The sequence below is a fragment of the Phalacrocorax aristotelis genome, chromosome 3, assembly GCF_949628215.1.
Source record: "Phalacrocorax aristotelis chromosome 3, bGulAri2.1, whole genome shotgun sequence".
NCBI classification, from domain to species: Eukaryota; Metazoa; Chordata; class Aves; order Suliformes; family Phalacrocoracidae; genus Phalacrocorax; species Phalacrocorax aristotelis.
The window spans coordinates 99862477-99880334 of record NC_134278.1 but is presented as its reverse complement, the minus strand read 5'-3'; the positions used below and the strand labels follow the sequence as shown (position 1 = coordinate 99880334).

The window sequence follows — 17858 nt, the reverse complement described above, 5'->3', positions numbered from 1 at the left end:
GCAGCAGCCTGGGGAGCATGACCTGCTCCCATCTAGCCCCATGGTTATCATGGCAACAAAGACTTCAAAAGCTGGGAGTCAGAGTCATGATTTAAGAATGGCTTTTTCATGGCGAGAATTGCTGCCTGCCACCAGCAGCATCCCTCTGGCAGCCAGGCCGTGGGCTGGCTGGTGGCAGGGAACCAGTCTGGCTGAAAAGACCCTGCAGCCATGAGGGGTTATAGTGGCCAAAAGAGAAGGGGTTGCTGCCTCGAAGCTCGGGGGGAGCACGCGGCCGTGCTGGGCGCGCAGACTGGGGCAGTGTATCGGGCCAGGCAGTGCCCAGCGGGCATGGGTGCAAGGGCTGCGTTGCGTGGGAGCCTGCCAGTGAAGGAACCCTGTGTGATGGAAATCCACCTCCCAGGTGGTCTTGACGGAGCCCAGTCTTGTGCCACGGGTGGATTTTCTCTCCTTTGTCCGTGATTTTACCACCAGAGGGTGCTCCACGGCCGAAGAACCCCTGCCCACCTCAGGGCCAGAGGTGGGGTCGGGCTGTGTGCAACGCTTCCCCGCTGCGGCTCGAAGAACTGACTTCACGGCCGTCATGGCCACATTTGTGACTTTTAAAGTCTGCTGGGACTTTTTCGAGCCTTGGGAAAGCTGCTGGGACCCTGGGAAAGGCTGTGAAATGCTTTTCATCTCAACGAGGAGGATATGTTTCCTCCAGGTCCTCCAGGATCCCCATGTTGGGAGGTCAGGTCTCGCGGCCAGGCTCAGCTGCACGTGTCCCTGAAAACTGTCCCCCCAAATCCAGGAGAAGCAGGGTACAGCCCAAGGTCAGGGTGCGTGGGGGCAGGAGTAAATGGCCACCCTTTGCTTCCCTTCCCAGCAGAAGACACACATTTTACTTCAAGCTGCAGGGCTGTGCTTACTCCTCCCAGCCCGATGGGTCTTAGGGCAGCAGGGTGCCTGAGTGAAGGATAAATATTAACTGAAAACAAGTGTTTCTTGTGTTACTGTGGTGCTGACTGCCCACAAGGGCTGCGTGATCATCGGGAAATTACTGTGGTGCCAGGCTCTGTACAAGGCAGCGCATTCTGGCCAGCACATAGCTGGCACGGAGAACTGTGCCGTGAGCCTTCCCTGCTCTGGATGACCAAACTGGTGCTCAGCAGCACTTCTCTGCAGCTCCCAAAGCTGTCTCTCAGACAGCTGGGCAGCAGCATCTATGGCCAGGCCGCACACCTGAGCAGCAGAGCCCTGCAGGGGCTGCTGCAGGAGCCTGTCAAGGGGCCAGCAGACCTGGCTTGAGCCCAAGGAGGTCCTTTTTATTAACAGTCTGTGGCAAGTCCAGTAAATAAAAGGGCAGAAGGAACTCTGCAGGCTCTCTTAGTTAAGCATGTGGCGGTAGTACGTGCCTTCCTGCATTAAAATATAACATTTCAGCAGGGACTCTCCCAACTGCAGCCCTGGCAAGTGAAAATGCAGCTGAAACTGGTAGGGAGAAATACAGTTTATTTTTATTTTACAGTCATAAAGTGAAAGCAAAGAGATGTTCTTTGCCTGAAGGGCAGAAAAAAATAGTGAAAACCCCACTTTGCTTTGCATTGCACAGCACTTATAGAGTTTTATCAGTTTTTAAAAGTTGTTTTAGAAATTTTATAAGTTTTATAAAGTTTTATGTCTTCAGAGGAGCATGAGATACAGCATATGCTATGCCTTTGTGACCACCAAAAGGAGGAAACTTCTGAGCTGCCTGGGGCTGGTTTTGGGGAGCAGATGCTTTGCCATGGCTGCTTCAGCTGAGGGGCTGCCTGGGGGCTTGTGCCCCAAGTACAGATTTACTTTCGTTAACAGAGCATAACTGGTTAAGTTCATTAACTGGAGGTCGAACTCCCTCTCTGTGGCAGGAAGGGCTGTGCTAAGCCTTGCCAGTCAGCGATGCCCAGTGAGGCCTCACGGGCATTAGCATCCGATGCCCGTGTCAGACCCATGCCATGGTCTCCGTCTTCCCCCAATCAACAGCAGCGCTAATGGGCCAGGGGGTGCAAGGATCTTTCACAGCTGACCATTACCCTTTGGCTGCAGAGCCACCTCCAAAATATGCCTAAGACTGCTGTGGAGGTGAGTACAGGGAAGAGAGAAGCAGGGAAACTCTCTTCTCTCTTTCTAACTTCTATCTGCCATTTAAATGGTTAATGCAGTGATTTCCCCACTCCCCCCCACCCCAGGTTTTCTTTTTTTTTTTTTTTTTGGTGCTGAAAAGTTTTCTCAAGTGTCTGTAGACACTTTACATTTAAACTCAATGCTAGGCTTTCCCTGCTCGTCTTCCATTGACCACTTAGAAGTGGTCAACAAGGCTGAGACTGCAGTTCTTGGACTGAAAGGCTTCCTGCCCTGTGCGGTAGGCAGGCAGCACCCTTTTCAGGCACAGAGGCTGAGCCAGGCATGGAAACACACTTGCAACCTACTATTTAGTGCAATTACACAAGGGAATAAATTAGGGAATTCATCTGAAGCTTCACCTTATTTAGGAAAACTCTTATCGCTGTGAACGTGAGAAAAAGCTATTCTCTTTTTCTTTACACCAGCAATAGGGTTGCCTGAATAAGGATTTCCAGATTTAGCCCACCAGTAGCTCGAACTGGATTGCCTCGCACTCCCTTTTTTTTCCTCATAGGACAGAAACCCTTTGGAGATATTCTTATATGTTAATAAACATCCTCATCTTCAGCCTTCCCGCATTCCTCCCACACTTCCAAATTTTGCAAAGTATTGTCTTGTGTGACCATGACCCGCAGGCACTGGTGTGCCGGTCCCCCCCCTTGTTCCTTGTTCCTCCTTGCGCCTGCCTGCGCTTGTGGGAATGTGAACTTTGCAAAGTGATGGCAAATGCCACCTCATTTGGCAAGGGATGTTTTTACGTTGCAAGTAAAGGAAGAGCGGATAGGAAACCTTCTTCTCCCACTTCTTGTTTGGGAACTCAGATATGACATTTAAGTTCTGCATGCGAAGTTGGGCCCCTTCGCTTGGCAGAAACACAGGAGCAGCCGAAGGAGGAATGAGCTGCCCCGCTCCCAGAGCATCATTTAATGCGGAAAGAGTCTCTTGCCTTTGAGAGGGACAGTCCTGAGAGCAGGGCTGCCGGGCTGCTGGCTGGGGATGCATTGCACTGAGTGGAGGGGGATTCCTCAAAATCAAGCCAAAAAGTTGAAGGGAGGGGAGCCGGTATTTGTGGATAAACTGGGGATGCTGCAAGCTGAGTGGGTGGCCTCTTCTCTATCACATCTCCTGATTCCCCAAGCTTCTCTCTCTGTGCTCATGGAGGAGCTTGGCTGCTCAGCTTGCTTCAACACTGGAGCGCACTTACCCCATCACCCACCTGCAGGACTGCCTTAGTTGCAGGAGATGCTCAGGATGAGGTTTAGCACTTTAATGTATGAACTGGAGCACATCTGTAAACATCAGCTCCTTTAGTCTTGTGGTCATTTGAGACATTTGGCCAAAAACACCTATTCTTGGCTGCTTTTTGGCTTTTCTGGTGGGAAGGATTTGGGATTTTCTTCTATCTAGCCAGATGCGGGCAGCTGTGGGATGAGCCAAACTGCCCTAGGCTGTCTCCATCTCCCCCAGCACTTGCATTCAGTGGTGCTGCTGAACTGCCAGCATTAGCAGTGGGTTTGAAAGGCGGACATTTGTCCTTCTGCATTGGACAGAGAGCACCAGGCTGGCTTTAGGCAGGCAGTGAGAAGTCAAAGGCCACAGGGATTGTCCCATGCAGCAGCATCCCAGGACTGGCCAGCGCTGGACCAGAAATAGTTACACAAGGCAGAAAGGAAAGGAAAGCAAGTTCACACTGCACTCAAGGAGAGGAGCAGGTAGGACAATGTTTGGAGTGGTTGTACAACTCCGGGGCTTCCTGTTTTCCAGTGGGCAGGAGCTGTGATTGTCACTTCTTATTCAGCTCCTCATCCTGGGAGGAAGACGGTATCGGGCTGTACGGGGGCAGCAGGATGTTTATGTGGTAGGCTGAGTCAAGGTGCTGCTTTTAATACTCCCCAGAACAGAGTCATTGGGGAAAATGTACATTTTAGATTTTTTTTTTTGTAAGAATGCTCATAAACATCCAAAGTGCTTTGCAATTGCCATGCAGGCTGCGTGGCTTACTGCCAGCACTGTGTGACTTTTTCTAAGGCTATTACATGAGGATTTTACAAGGTGCCGTGAACTATTGGTAATTTAGTGAGGATTTATGTAATTAGTGATGCTATATTGAGATGCTTTGTTTAGTTACTACATCAACATCAACTGTAGTGCTGAGAGGCTAAGGCAGCTGTGCAACCTCTGCCACATACCTGCCCGGAGGACCCCTCTCTCCCTGCTTTATTAGGGATAAGTGCATTTTTCTGGGAGAGGGGGACTGGGGGGCTCAATGGGCCTGAACTTCATAAAAACTGAGGGGATTACAGCCATTATCTCTCTGTGGTAGTAGATGGGAATCCCATGGAAAAAAAATAGTGTGTGTTTGGATCTACACGTGCAGGGGAAGGATGCTCATGGGACTGGCGGCCATCATCTCCATCCCAGCAGCTCCTCACGGAGCTCCACAGTGCTGCCTGAACAGCACAAGACCTTTTACCACTGAGCAATTCTCTAACCAGATCCAAGTCTTGCTTTGCCTCCCGAGTACCTCCAAGTTCATCCTGGCCTTCCTTTTTCTTCCTCTGACTGTTATAACGCAGTAGCACTGCAAGGGCGGGGGAGTAACCTGAAGTGCTCACAGACAAACCAGGCAGCTCCTATGCGTGTGTGGTAATTTGGAAAATCTAGTTCTTCACCTTTTCTTTCTCATTTATTTTCAATATGAAGCAAGTCTTGTCCTAGCTGTTACGTTCCTTAACATGTGCTTTAGGGTGCAACTCTCAGCTGCTCTTTATGTTTTAGGGCCCTGACTGCAAGCCAATAGTGTAGTGGATGCTTATTTGTTCCATCCAGATGCTTCTCCTCTTTGGACCACTGTTCCCTTTGGGACCAGAGTAAGAACAGGATCCACAAAACACCCTTGGGAGCCACTTCTCCACCCCACCAGTGTAGGGGCAAATCATGTGCTTGACCCCCAGCTTCATGGAGATTGCCCTTTTTTTTTTTTTTCCCCTCTTGAGTGGCCACAGCAGCACTGCTGGGGGCTGCATGGAGGAGATCTGGGTCTGAAATATCTCAGGACCTCCTGGACAAGAAGTGGTGGTGGTGAAAAATATTGGCATAACGGGAATGAAATCTTGGATGTAAAACATCCCTCACCAGAGCCACACTTTGATCTCCCTTCCGTGGTCCCTGGAGGGAAGGGGAGGTGTGGGCTGGGGGGAGATGGACAAACCAAGATGGGATCTCACAGGATTTGTGCTTATGTCTCCCATGCGTCCTCTTTTCCTGAGCCTCCGCTCCCTCACTGTGAAATGGGGTCCCCTTCCCCAGGCTTCATACCCTGCACTTGCCCCATTTTTTTTGGGGAAGCACTTTTGCTTTATGGTTAGGGTGGTGTTTTCCCCTTTTTGCCTTTTTTTTTTGGTGCCGCTGCCGGGATGGGCAAGGAAGGCTCTCACACGCATCTGTTGCTGGACACAGGGGGATGGTTTCTCAGGCAGCTTTTGGCTGAGGGACTGGCTTTCGCTGATGCTCCCCAAAAACCGAATTTGTTCAAGGGTGCACCCAGATATCTGCCCACCGCTCCTGGCCTCTCCTGAGAAAGTGCTGCCATGTTACGCCGCTGGCTATCGCACTTTTGGTTGCTGCTTGATTCCATTATTCCTGTAGCAACTCTTCTGAGATCTCTGACGACTTCTGTGTGACTTTTGGAGGAGACGGCAGCATGGCTTGCTTGGGCTGCCTCCGCACCTGGCTTTGCGGGATGTTATTTCTGAAGAGCGACGTTTTCGGGAACTCTGGAGTCTCTGGTCCTGGCTGTTTGACTGTACCAGAAGTGGCAGGGGGAAAAGGGTTTAAGGTCTGTTTGTTTTACTTTTTTGTCCAGACAATAAGCCAGCAAATACTCCCAGGTTGTTTATATTTGGATAAGGCTGCTCCATGTCCTGTGAAAGGAAAATGACACATCTATTTCTCCTGGGGAGAGACTGTGTGGGACAAATGGACCCAGCTGCAGGCAGGCATGGCTGCCAGAAGCCTCTTGATGCCACTGGTGTGATGCATGGGGTGGCCTGGATGCTTTGGGCCAGCCAAGTTGGGCACAGCATGGGCACAAATGCCTGGTTTGTTCCCCATTGGTGGCATTAGGGTTGGGGGCAAATGCACAGGAAGGGCAGAGCTTGGCCACCAGTGCCAGCCCCACACTGCCACCTCATCTCCCACCATCTCCTGTGGGAGCGGGACTATGGACACTGGGACATGGCCTCATCAGTCTTCCTATCCAACAAGTTGCTTTTTGGAGTCTGTGGGATATGAACCGCAAACCAAAATTCTGCTTTTGTGCATTTTTTTCCAAAATCATGCACCTCTTAGCGTGACGCCGGGCAGGGAGAGGGCAGGAGGCATCATGGTATGGTTCGGCTGCAGGGCTTTGGACTGGCTCTGCTTGGCTCCCACCATCCCCTCTCTGGCCACCAGGCACCTGACCCCACCCAGGGACACCCAGCTCATCATTCCTGCATGCCCCGATCCCTCACGGGCCCTGAGCCTCATGCCTTCCCGCAGCTAATGGCATTTAGCTGCTGCAAACAGGACTGGCAGCAAAGCCAGTCAATGCCCTGCCCCGTCCAGCTGGCTGACAGAGCCCCTTGCCTCGACATGAGCCTTGTCTGAGCACGAGCAACTGCAGGATTCATTTAGGGGTACACCACATACAGCATCCCGGCTCAGTGACACCCACCCAGGGCCGGGTCTTGTGGATTTGGGACCCTCTCATCCTCTGTCTGGCCGCACAGAGCTGAGGGATGCTGTGTCCTCTTCTCCTCTATGCTGACGGGCTCCTGCAAACCAAACGTCTACCTAAGACGTTTTGGCAGGAGCTGGGCAGTCCTTCATGGCTAGGGACAACCAGGAAGGTTATAAAAGCATCCTCAAAATGGTGGAGAGTGTCGTGTGTATTTATTTTTTAAATTACTCACTTGCTGAGAGCACTAGCTTCATGCCTGAAAGGGAAAGGTCAGGAAGGGAAAAAAATGCAAGACCCTGAGGCCCTGCAGCACCACCAGAGCTGAGACACGTCAGGGGAGAGGAATTTTCTTGGCTGGGTAGATCAAGGGCCTGTGTTACCACCATGGAGCCTCAGCAGCTCCCAGGGCAGCTCTGCCAGCTTCACTCTAGGGCAGGCAGTTTGAGAAAGCGCAAGGAACTCATAGCTCCAATGCAGTCTGTAGCTTCAGTTCAGTCCAACATCCTTGATGTCAACATTGGTCAGAAATTGTTGTGGTTTTTTTAATTTCCTCGGGGTTATTTTTATCTAAAAGTGAAGAAAAGAGAAACCTACTTCTCTTCCTATTGTTTTTTTTCCCAGCATTCTTGGATTGGGGAAGGAGGAAGAGGGGAAATAACTCTCCTCCCTCATTCAAAGTTGGCAAATGCAGCCAAAAATTGTGGCGGCCTCCTCCTTTTATTGTACCTTTATTAGTAAACCTCACCTAACTGTCTGTAAATTGGGCATTTCTGTGGATATTTTCATTCTGTGAGAAAAAAACCCTCCTCTCTGAGGAGCCTACATGGCAGGTATGGGTTGAGGGGACTGTTCTCCACGAGTTCAGGGCTTTGATGGACCTATGTGGGGGTATTTGGGGAGATGGGAATGTAACAGCCATGCACTTCTATCACTCCTCTTTATCCACGTCTTCACCTGTACATCTCAGTTGACAAGAGTTACCTCACTGCAAAATCTTCCATAACCCTACTACCTACCACCCTCCTAGCCACCTCCACCGCTCCATGAAGGACATCGCTTTTGGTGACTAGCCTTGCTATTCATAATGGCACATGGCCTCCTCCTTAGTGGTGCCCTCTCCGTTTTGGGGTGCAGCAATTGCAGTGTGGCATTGTAATGTGTTAAACTACATTGACTTAAATATGATTTTTTTTTTCTCCCTTCAAATGGTTGTTCTCAAATAGTTGTGACAATGTTATTCAGCAGGATTGCGTTTGTCTCCCTGCAGGTGCTGAGGCGCATTTGATTTCAGTCTCTCCAAACAGACTGGAAACAGGGGAAGCAGCTACTTGTCTCCTGCAGCACCAAGTTTCCACGGAACAAAAACACCATGTTACAGACGAAAGGGCCTGGAAACACTGGAAAAAAACAAAAACAAACCACTTGAGAAGAAAAATTACACCAAAGAGCAAATCGTCCCAGAATTAAAGAAGCAGCAGACCCTGGTGTCAAGGCATTTTTGGTCTGAAAAAGCCCAGAGGATTTCTGCTATGCTTCCTAGTGAAGGGCATAAAATGCAGCAGCTGTTGAAAGTCACGCTCTGGTGCTCCACCTACCCAATGTGCTGAATTCAAAAGAAGGTGATGAAACTCTTAACAGGGCAAGAAAGGCATAAAATGGAGGATCAGAAACCTGTGCCGGAAGAAAAGGTTCGGGAGGGGCAAATGGCTCTTTCACCCCAGCAGCTGCCTTGACTCTACAAGCCTTCGTCTTCCCCTACACCTATTTCCACTGAATGCAATTCGTGGGAACAAATCACATTTTGGGAGCTCTTTGGAAGCAGAGATTTCAGATGTGCCATTGCTAACTCTTACCTAAGACCTTGCTTCAGGTTTTTACCTCTGGGAGCTCATGACCCCAACCAGTCACTGAACCCTGGTTGAGCATCCTCAGCTGATTCTCCTCGTAAAGATGAAGGAGGCAAAGAAGATGGGTGATGGAGAGGCAGCACCAGGTTCTCTCCCATGCAAGCCCTACGCCCTGCACAGACCTTGGGGAAGGCACCTGCAAGCAGGCACCTATAGCTCACTTTGGCCCCTGAGGGAGGGCAAGCCAGCAGTGGAGGGGTGGGAAGGTGCTGTAGAACCTGTGCTAAAACAGAGCTTTCAACAGCTCCTGAGCGGTGGGAACTGGCATCATTGCTGGGATTGATGTGGGAGTGCTGCCCCAGCCCTGGCCCTTGGGGTTTAACTGGAGCAGAGCACTGAAGTGCCCCGAGGACCTGGCTCTCGGGCCCTCCAGAGGCTTTTTTAGATCCTTGGCTGGTGGTTTGGTGTTGCTCCAGCACATACCTCACTCCCTTACTCCTTCCCCTGCAGTCCCTTTCCAGAAGACCATGCTGCTGTCCTAGGAGAGCTGCCAGTGCCAGCTGCCTCTATAAATACTCCTGCTATAAATTTAGAGAGCTCAGTCCCTGGCAGGCACAGCCCTGCCTCCATCACCACGTTGTAGGGTGCCGGGCTGGAAACTCGCAGGCTGTGAGCACTGTCACAAGAGAAACAGCTATTAATGTCTTATTAGAAGACTTACATTTTGATTTTCAATGGATTAATGAAAGCAATGCAATGGTGGTTCTCTGGTACTGCAACCTTTCTGTTGCCTTGGTCTTATTTAAGCCAAATATGTTAATTTTTGTACCAGGATAAAGTGTTTTTTTTTTTTTAAAGCAAACTAAGACACGCATGCATGCAAAAGCGCTGCAGGCTCTGCTGCAATAAGCCTGGGAGCGGGGGTTAGATGTCAGTGTCTTGGGGTCAGACCTGCAGGTCTTTGTCTTGCCATTTCACAGAATAGTCAGCATGAAGCTTCCTGCGGTTGCAGGATACGTTCTTCCATTTCAAAGGCTCCAGCTTCCCCAGCAGCAGCGGGCTGAAGGCAGCTCTCACCCCCTGTCCCCCTTTGCTCTCCCCAGTCTGGGGAATAGCAGAAGCGGTATTTCTCAGGTTGATCTAAAGGGATGTTCTCTATGCTGTCTTTGCCCAGATTGACTTTCTGAACCTTTTCATGTTCGGGCTGATACCCCAGGAGTGGCCCTGTGGGATTCAAACCGATGCAAGGAGGAGGAAAGCCTTGCCTGGCTACATGTTTCCAACAGCCCCCTTGTGATGTTAAAGACCATCTCAGGGATGGGCTGCAGTGGAAGCTGCTTTCAGTCCAGAGTGCCACATCATCTACAACCACACTTCCAGTGAGGGAATCAAGATTTATTCTTACAAAGAACGAAATATGCACTTTTCCTCTTTTTGGGGAAAGCTCTCACTCCCTTCTACTCGCTTGCCAGGAGGAACGGCTTGCTGGAAGTTGAGGGAAACTTCTGCTTGAGACCCAGGAAATGCATGAATTCCTCTTCACGTTTCTCTTGGTGCACCTCCTTTTAGCACGTAAGGATTTCTTTCCCAGTCACAGAGAAAAGCAAGCGAGAGAAGGAGCCGGTGGGCAGCAGAGCCCCTGCCAGCGTTTTATTTCCATAAGCGATCTAGTGACCTTGGTGGCTTTGAAATAAGGTTTTGGTGGGTGAGTACCTGGCCAGTACAGACACAGCTAAGAGGACTGATGCTTTTGCATTATAAGAGACTGAGAAAATCATTGGCATTCAGGCTTGAAACAGCCTGTCCTGGAATTGCAGTACTCCTGTTTCCAGCAGAGGTGGGGAGCAACCCCCCCTCCCCCCAAGGCAGTCCCATATGTACTGCTCCTCCCTGTGGCTCCGGGAGCTGTGTTGGGGAGTGTGGGCGCCATGTCACGGGGGAGTGGGAAGGGTGGGAGGAATGACTGTTCTCCTGTGCTTATATTTATCTCCTGGTTGATGACCAAGCTCAAAAGGCAGGATACGCCTCCCTGGAGCCTGTAAAACTTACAAACATCTACCTGGGAAGGATGCAAACCCGAACCCCGCTACTAAAAATATTCAGGCAAACAGAGACTTTCCAAAACAGAGTTCCAGAAATGCTAAATTTGGTGGTGATTCGTTGAGGGAGGGGGGCACAACTGCTTTATTTTTTTTTCCCCTAAGGCAAACAGGAACAATGTAAATCCCAAACGCCATTCGTCCTACCCCCTCGGCTGGGCTGCCGTTCTTTGAAGTGCCCATCAATAACCCCATAGGCACTGGCTTCCCAAGAAGGCGGACCTGCCGCAAAAACAGGAATCCCTTATCGGCCGGCAGGAAATCCTATTTTTACACGAAGTTCAGATTAAAAATAAAAGGGAAAGATACGCGCCGGGGGTGCGGGCTAAAATTAAACCTTGAGCTTCTCCCCTGATGGCTGGCTCCTGCTGCTCGCCTGATTGAGAAACTGATGGTGAACGCCAAGAAGGAGCCTGCTGGCACTGCCTGCTCGCAGTGGGGTTTGCTCTGCAAAAGTGCGTTTCTCCTTGCAGCGAGCTTTGTGAGTGTGCGTTAAATAAACCACCCTGAACCACTGCTGTGGCCAAGCTGTGTGTCCCGGGCAAGTGGGAAGAGGCTCTTTCACAGCTTCTTCATGCAGCTCCTTGATGTATTTCTGAGCCAAAGGTTTGGTTTCTGGCTGGCCCGTGAGCTGCCCTATCCTATGCCCAACCCAAGCCTTTCTCTGACCAAGCATCTCTGCCTCCAAGTGTTTGACATGATGTATTTGTGCAACTTGAGAGTCTGCCTTGCCCAAGTGACTCCCTTGTCACCGGCAAAGGATGGCCCAGCACATCTGGTCTGGATTTTGAGCACCACCTTACAAAGTTTGCTGGATTCATAGTAATGAAAGAAGCTCTGGGCCACAATCCCCAGATCTCTTCCTTTCTTGCAGTCCAGCACTGAAAAGCAACTGCCAGAACAGCACTGTGGTTGTGTATTTTCATTACCACTGTGATTTGTACAATAAATGCAACCCGTTTGCAGGCATGCTTTTGTTCTTTGGCATCTTAGGGCTCTGCCAGCTGAAGCCGCGCTTGGGGCTTTCCTCTGAGCTGCATCAGCTTTACCAGCTCCGTGGGCAGGGTGGCACTGCAGCAAGTCCTGCAGGGGCTGTCCATCATGAAGGTGGCCCTGATGGCACCTTGCCAGCAGGTGTGTCAGGCAGCTCATTTCAGGCTTACCTGTATCGGACCTTGGACAAAAAGGCTTTTTGCTTGCCTTGCAAAAAGCAATTAAAATGTATCCAGAAAAGTCACCTAGTAAAACAAATGCATGGGGTGCACATCTCCTGACTGACCGCACTAACATTTTTTTATGTGCATATGTATATGTATAGGCACAATCTGTGTCCTGCCTGAGAGAAGTCCCTTGTAAGTGTAAATGGAAAGCAAGAGGGCTTTTGAGCTCAGGTGGGGAACTCCTTGCACGCTGACAGGACTTTCAGCTGGGTGAGAGACGCCCTAACCCTGCAGAGGGCTATAATCAGCTGCTGGGGGGTTGAGGAGGGATGGCCACAGCTTGCTTTATTGGTGCACAGCCAGGGATGGGTGTTCTACGGCTCGGAGGACAAGCAGCACAGGAGCGCAGCCTGTTAATGTTGACACAGCCTAGGAAAGCAGCGAGTCTCCAAAAGGTGGCAAGAGGAATGCAAATAGCAGTTGGAGATTATGATCCACATGGGCGAGTTGAATGTTTTGAAGCTCAACAGGAGCAACAGGGCAAATGTGCTGAGCCTAGGGGCAGGTCAGTCCTTGCTTGCCCTGGGGGTACCACCACCACCTCTGCCCAGGCTGACTCTACACAAACTTTACTCAGTTGAGTTGCTTATTCTGAAAGGGGATAAAAGAAAAATGTGGGATGACCTTTTTCTGCAGCAAAGCTATGCTCTGAGCCTTTGACTGCAAAACATACTGTGAAATGTTCACTTGTAAGAAGTGCTTGAGGGCACTTGCAGCTTTCCTCAGGAGAGAGAAGCCCAGAAAAATTGAGTGGCACAGCCTGAGGTAGCCAGACCCCTATGAACACTCAGCAGAGGTCTAGCTTGCCAGGTGAACAGGTGTTTGAGAGCAGAATTGCTTTCACCTGAGCTGATCTCCTCCAAACTAATGCAATTATAGGCAGGTTTAAAATGTTGGGGAGAGAATAGTGCTGGTATGCTGCTGCCTTTGTTATTGAGAGTTGTGCAATTGGAGCTGCCTTTAGAGAAGAGGTAGGGAAGGGGAGGGAGGATGAATGAATGATGAGAAGCATTTGGTGCTGGTTTTTGTACACCCTTGAATGCCTAGGGCTGCAGGGAGCTGCTGGGGTTGTTGCTTTGGTCATACTGTTGTTTTTAGAGGGTGGCTTCTTGATTCTGGGAGAGTGTGAGGTTGCAGTATCTGTCTCTGCTCTTGTTTGTGGCTGGCCTTGTTAGCTGCACATATTGAAATTTGACATTGTAGCATTGTTTGCTTTGCCTATTTTTTTTTGTGTACAGAAGCTGGTATGTCACGGTATGACAGCGGCCAGAAGGGCCCCTGTCAGCCTTGATAGGTAATATGGGCAAGAAATTAAACCCTGTGTGTGAATGACTGCACATGCAGTGACAAACGAACGTCTGAAAACCCACAAAAATGCAAGTCTGTGATCTCCCCTATGAAGTGTAAGTACTTCTCTACTCTGTCGTTTACTGTAATGTGAAGTGGTGAAATCTGGCTTAAAGGAGAAGTGATGTGAAATGGTGCCTAGTCTGATTTGGAAAAAGCACCGATCAGAGGGCTGGTCTTCCTCCATGGGGTGCAATCTGTTTTGAACTCCACCCTTTGAAACTATCTTGCTTATCCATAGAAGGCTTTGCTTTGCAAAGCATCACTGCTGTTTTGCCCCCTTAAAATCACAGGCACAGCTGTCCTGGCTGCTCCTGTGCTGGAGAAGCTGGGGGGCTCTACCCCTGCCTTCTCCCTTCCCAGACACTGGGACTATGTACCAGAAGGCAGACGGAGTGTTTAAAGTTATTTTTATTTAATTTTCTGGATTGGACTGAATTTCTAGCTGGTTGTTCCTCTTTTAATGAGAAGTGAATTTAGGGGTTTAAATAATCCAGGAATGCAGCACAGACTGGGATCCACCTGGCTGGAGAGCAGCTCTGTGGAAAGGGACCTGGGGGTCCTGGTGGACAGAAAGCTCAACATGAGTGAACAGTGTGCTGCTGCAGCCAAGAAGACCAACAGGATGCTGGGTTGCATCAAAAAGGGCATCACCAGCAGAGATAAAGAATTCATTATCCCACTCTGCTCAGCGCTTGTCAGGCCACACCTGGAGTACTGTGTACAGTCCTGGTCCCCGCTTTATAAAAAGGATGTGGACAGGCTGGAAGGGGTCCAGAGAAGGGCCACCAAGATGATCAGAGGACTGGGAAGCCTGCCGTATGAGGATAGGCTGGGAGAACTGGGTTTGTTCAGTCTTGTGAAAAGGAGGCTCAGAGGGGATCTCATCACCATGTACCAGTACTTAAGGGGCAGCTACAAAGAAGATGGAGACTCCCTTTTTACACAGAGTCCCATGGAGAGGACAAGGGGGAATGGACACTAGTTGCTCTTGGGGAGATTCCGATTGGACACCAGAGGGAAATTTTTCACAGTGAGGACAGTCAGCCATTGGAATAATCTCCCAAGGGAAGTGGTTGACTCGGTCACGTTAGATACCTTTAAGAGTCATCTGGACAGGGTGCTGGGCCATCTTGTCTAGACTGCGTTCTTCCTAGAAATGTTGGACTAGATGATCCCTGAGGTCCCTTCCAACCCGTGATTCTGTGAAAAGTTAAAATCCTGTGTGGGAATCTGGTGCTGCTAGGGGATATCTTGTATCCATATTTGATGTTGATTCAAGTGCGTGTAGCAATTTTTCTCTTTACTCTGAAGAGAGGCTTGTGGGGCCAGAGAAATCAGAGGTGCATCTGAACAGGCTGGGACTGTGTGGTGAATCGTCCACCAAAAGCCCTTTGGGCAGAGTAGCACTTACAGGGAAGGGGCAACTGAGAGGTATTCCTTTCTCTGATACACCCTGTTTAGCCTGGGTATAGGACCTATGGTCTGACCCCAATAATCAGGAACAGGGAGTCCAGGAGGTACGCTGAGGTGATGGAAAGGAGAGGGCTTCCCATGGAGGCCATTAGGATCTCTGGGCTGCTGCGAACATGGGGCGGTCAAGGCAGGAGTGCTCACTGGTGGCTTTGGGGTCTCAGATGAAAACCTGTGTCTGAGATGTCCCATGTGAATATAAGGCAGGTCGGCAGTAAGCAGAAATAGCTGCCCATCTGGTGGCTGTCCTCAAGCGTGCATACACACCCAGATATAACAGAGGTCGTGCTACCCCCAATAAGATAGGTAAATGCAGAACTCGTCCTCGTGTCCCTGGAGATTTCAGCTTTTTTTGCCTGTGCTAGAAACTGTGAGTGTTGCTGGAGTGCAAAATGCAGAACTTGAGAGTAGAGGCTGCAGGGTAGGACCAGAGGTGCGTGCTGAAGCTGATCTACTATCCCTAAGTGGTGATAGACTTGACGTGCTCCTCTCACCTGCTGCCTCAGCTGATGTGCTCGGGTTTCTTGGACCTGGTCCCCATTTCACATTCAGCAAAACAGAATGTATTTTGCAACACAACATGGTTGGGGGAGGAGAGAGGGGAGGAATATGTATTGGTCCTTCCTTGAGAAAGTCAATTTTTATCAGAGGAAAAAAAACCCAACCCAAAACTCAAAACAGGAAACTCTTATCAGCTTGCCAGGAAGCTCTATTGCTTTGTGGAAGTGTTACCCTACGGTCATTGCTACTTTCCGTAGCTGTTTGTGAGTAATTTATGGCTTTAAGATGGGCGTCAAATCTTCCATGCAAGCAGGGGAGAGGCCCTAAACCTGGAAGGGGTAGTGGTAGGAGTGGAGGGTGGAGGGGAAATACCAAGGACCAGGATTTGTATATCTTACTACATATATTTACAATGATAAGATTTTCATTGTCTTCTATGGTAAATTATGATCCTGTTTTTGTTCTGTATTTGGATCAGGAAACAACAAACCTATGTCTCAAAAAATGCACAAACTTTAGTCTTCAGTGACTGTTATTCAGCAGAAGTAATCGAGGGACTCAGGATGATACGCAATTTATTGGCAGGAGAACTTCTAAATTATTACCGTACGAAATTCTCTGTGCTTGTATTCCAAATGTGTGTGTCTGTCTCTCTATCTAAAACTACACATATACATATAAAACTATTAAAACTTGCCACGAGGTGTTGGCTGCTTCTTTTTCATGCCCCAGTGTTGATGTGCCTATCTCGGACATAGAGGGCTTGTTCATGTCCAGAATTAGTTTCTTTAAGAACGACAACAAAGTGTTGTTGGATTTTAAAAAAAAAAAAAAAAAAAGTATGCGATGGAGTAAAAAGTATCTGTAAACTGTCTGTACGCGCGCTTGTGCCTTACGTATTGAGATCAGGGGCTTACAATTCAAATCGGCCAGGTAGCTGTGTTGAACAGTGCTGGCTGCTTGCCCGGTATTTCCTTTTATTTTACTATTTTGTCCCCTGGTGTATCTGTTTGAGTGCTTTGTGGATTGCTGTCACCCCTGTAGTCACCTGACATTACAGCAATCTTCCCAACAGAGATATGTGCCGTCCTGTGAGCTCTACTGGGCATGAACGATGCAAAGAAGGAAGTGCAATGCTGCTGGCAGGTTATCGTGTTCGTTGCATTGACTGCTGACTAAAGTGCTTGTTTATCTTTTAATTTGTGCTGGCAAATATCTTTTGCTTAAAAATAAGATTTGAACTTTTGTCTGGAAAGCTGAGCTTCTGGTACCTGAAGGAGAAAGAGAATTTCCAAGTGTATAACCCATGACCAGTGCTCTTAAAGGCAGTTTGGCATCAGGGCTGCATACTGGGATGATGCCCCTGGTCAGCTTGCTGAGTGCTACCGGTGACCCAGAGCACATTTCTGTGGGCTCCTGGGCTCTGGCCTGGCATTTAGAAATACACTATGGCATGACCAGGCTTTGGGAGCGTGGGGAGTGATGCTTTTTTGGGAGCAGTGCTATTCTCAGCATGGTTTGGGATCCTTCTTGGCTGGAGGAGTCCTGTGAAACCGACATCCGAGAGGGTGAAATCTCCATCCTTCCATCTCATCACAGATAATGGGTGCGTTTTGAAACCTGCCTGCTTCTGCTCTGATATCCATCTTGAAACACATCTTTGAACACACAGATCAAGTTGGTTTATTTTGTGGTGGTTTTTGGTGGGTTTATGGGTTTGGTGGTTTTTTTTTGGTCCCCCCCCCACCCCCTGTGTTTTTTTAAATGATGACTTAAACCCAGATCACCCTGTGCAAAGACGTTCAGCACACTGATGTTCAGTGCTTCTGGAAAACGGTGGTGTTTCATGATTGCTTGAAGTCTTTGGCCAAGCATAGTTGATACACAGAGGTACAGCACAATAGCGTGAGGTGCACTTGTATGTGAACCCATTTTTCTCTTTTAATACGCACTTATCTTTCTAATAGGGCATTTGAAGACATTTGTCTGAAACCCAGTAAACAATGGCCTTTTTCTCTCCTTGGACTACATTCAGTGGTTGCACTTGCACTTTGTTAGGAAGTAAATAGCTATTTGCTGGGACTGTAAAAATCACTCTTCCTCTCCTTGTACCTTATCTCATCTTCCTGGGCAGAAGTCAAGAGCCACTTTCTTTCCCCCCACCCCTTCCCTCTTGGCTATACAATTGAATACAAATGATCCAAGAGGTATAACATGCCAGGTATTTTGCACACTCATAGCTGGGGAGCTGATAACAGCAGCCTGTCTCTCTTGGAAATGGCCTTTTGGCCAGCTCTCTCTTGCTGGAGTCAGCACTTGCTTGCAGGGCTGGGAGGTGCTTGTCTCCCTCATCACCCCTCCAGTGAAGGACTTTGGGACAGGCAATAAGGTTGCATCTGATGCTTTGAGGTGCCTCAAGAATAATTAATGCTATAAGCTCATTGACAGGTCCTGTGGCTTAATTACAAATCTCTAGCCAGGGTGGTGGGGTCCTTGAAAGGTG

At 49.2% G+C, this 17858-nt stretch overlaps 1 long non-coding RNA gene across 1 annotated transcript; it reads left to right on the top strand.

Annotated features, from left to right (window-relative positions):
* Positions 1-3166: 3166 nt before the first annotated feature.
* Positions 3167-11779, top strand: LOC142055157 (uncharacterized). Its single transcript, XR_012659822.1, has 2 exons — positions 3167-3857; positions 8136-11779. It is a non-coding gene; the product is annotated as an uncharacterized LOC142055157 (long non-coding RNA).
* The last annotated feature ends 6079 nt before the right edge of the window (positions 11780-17858 follow it).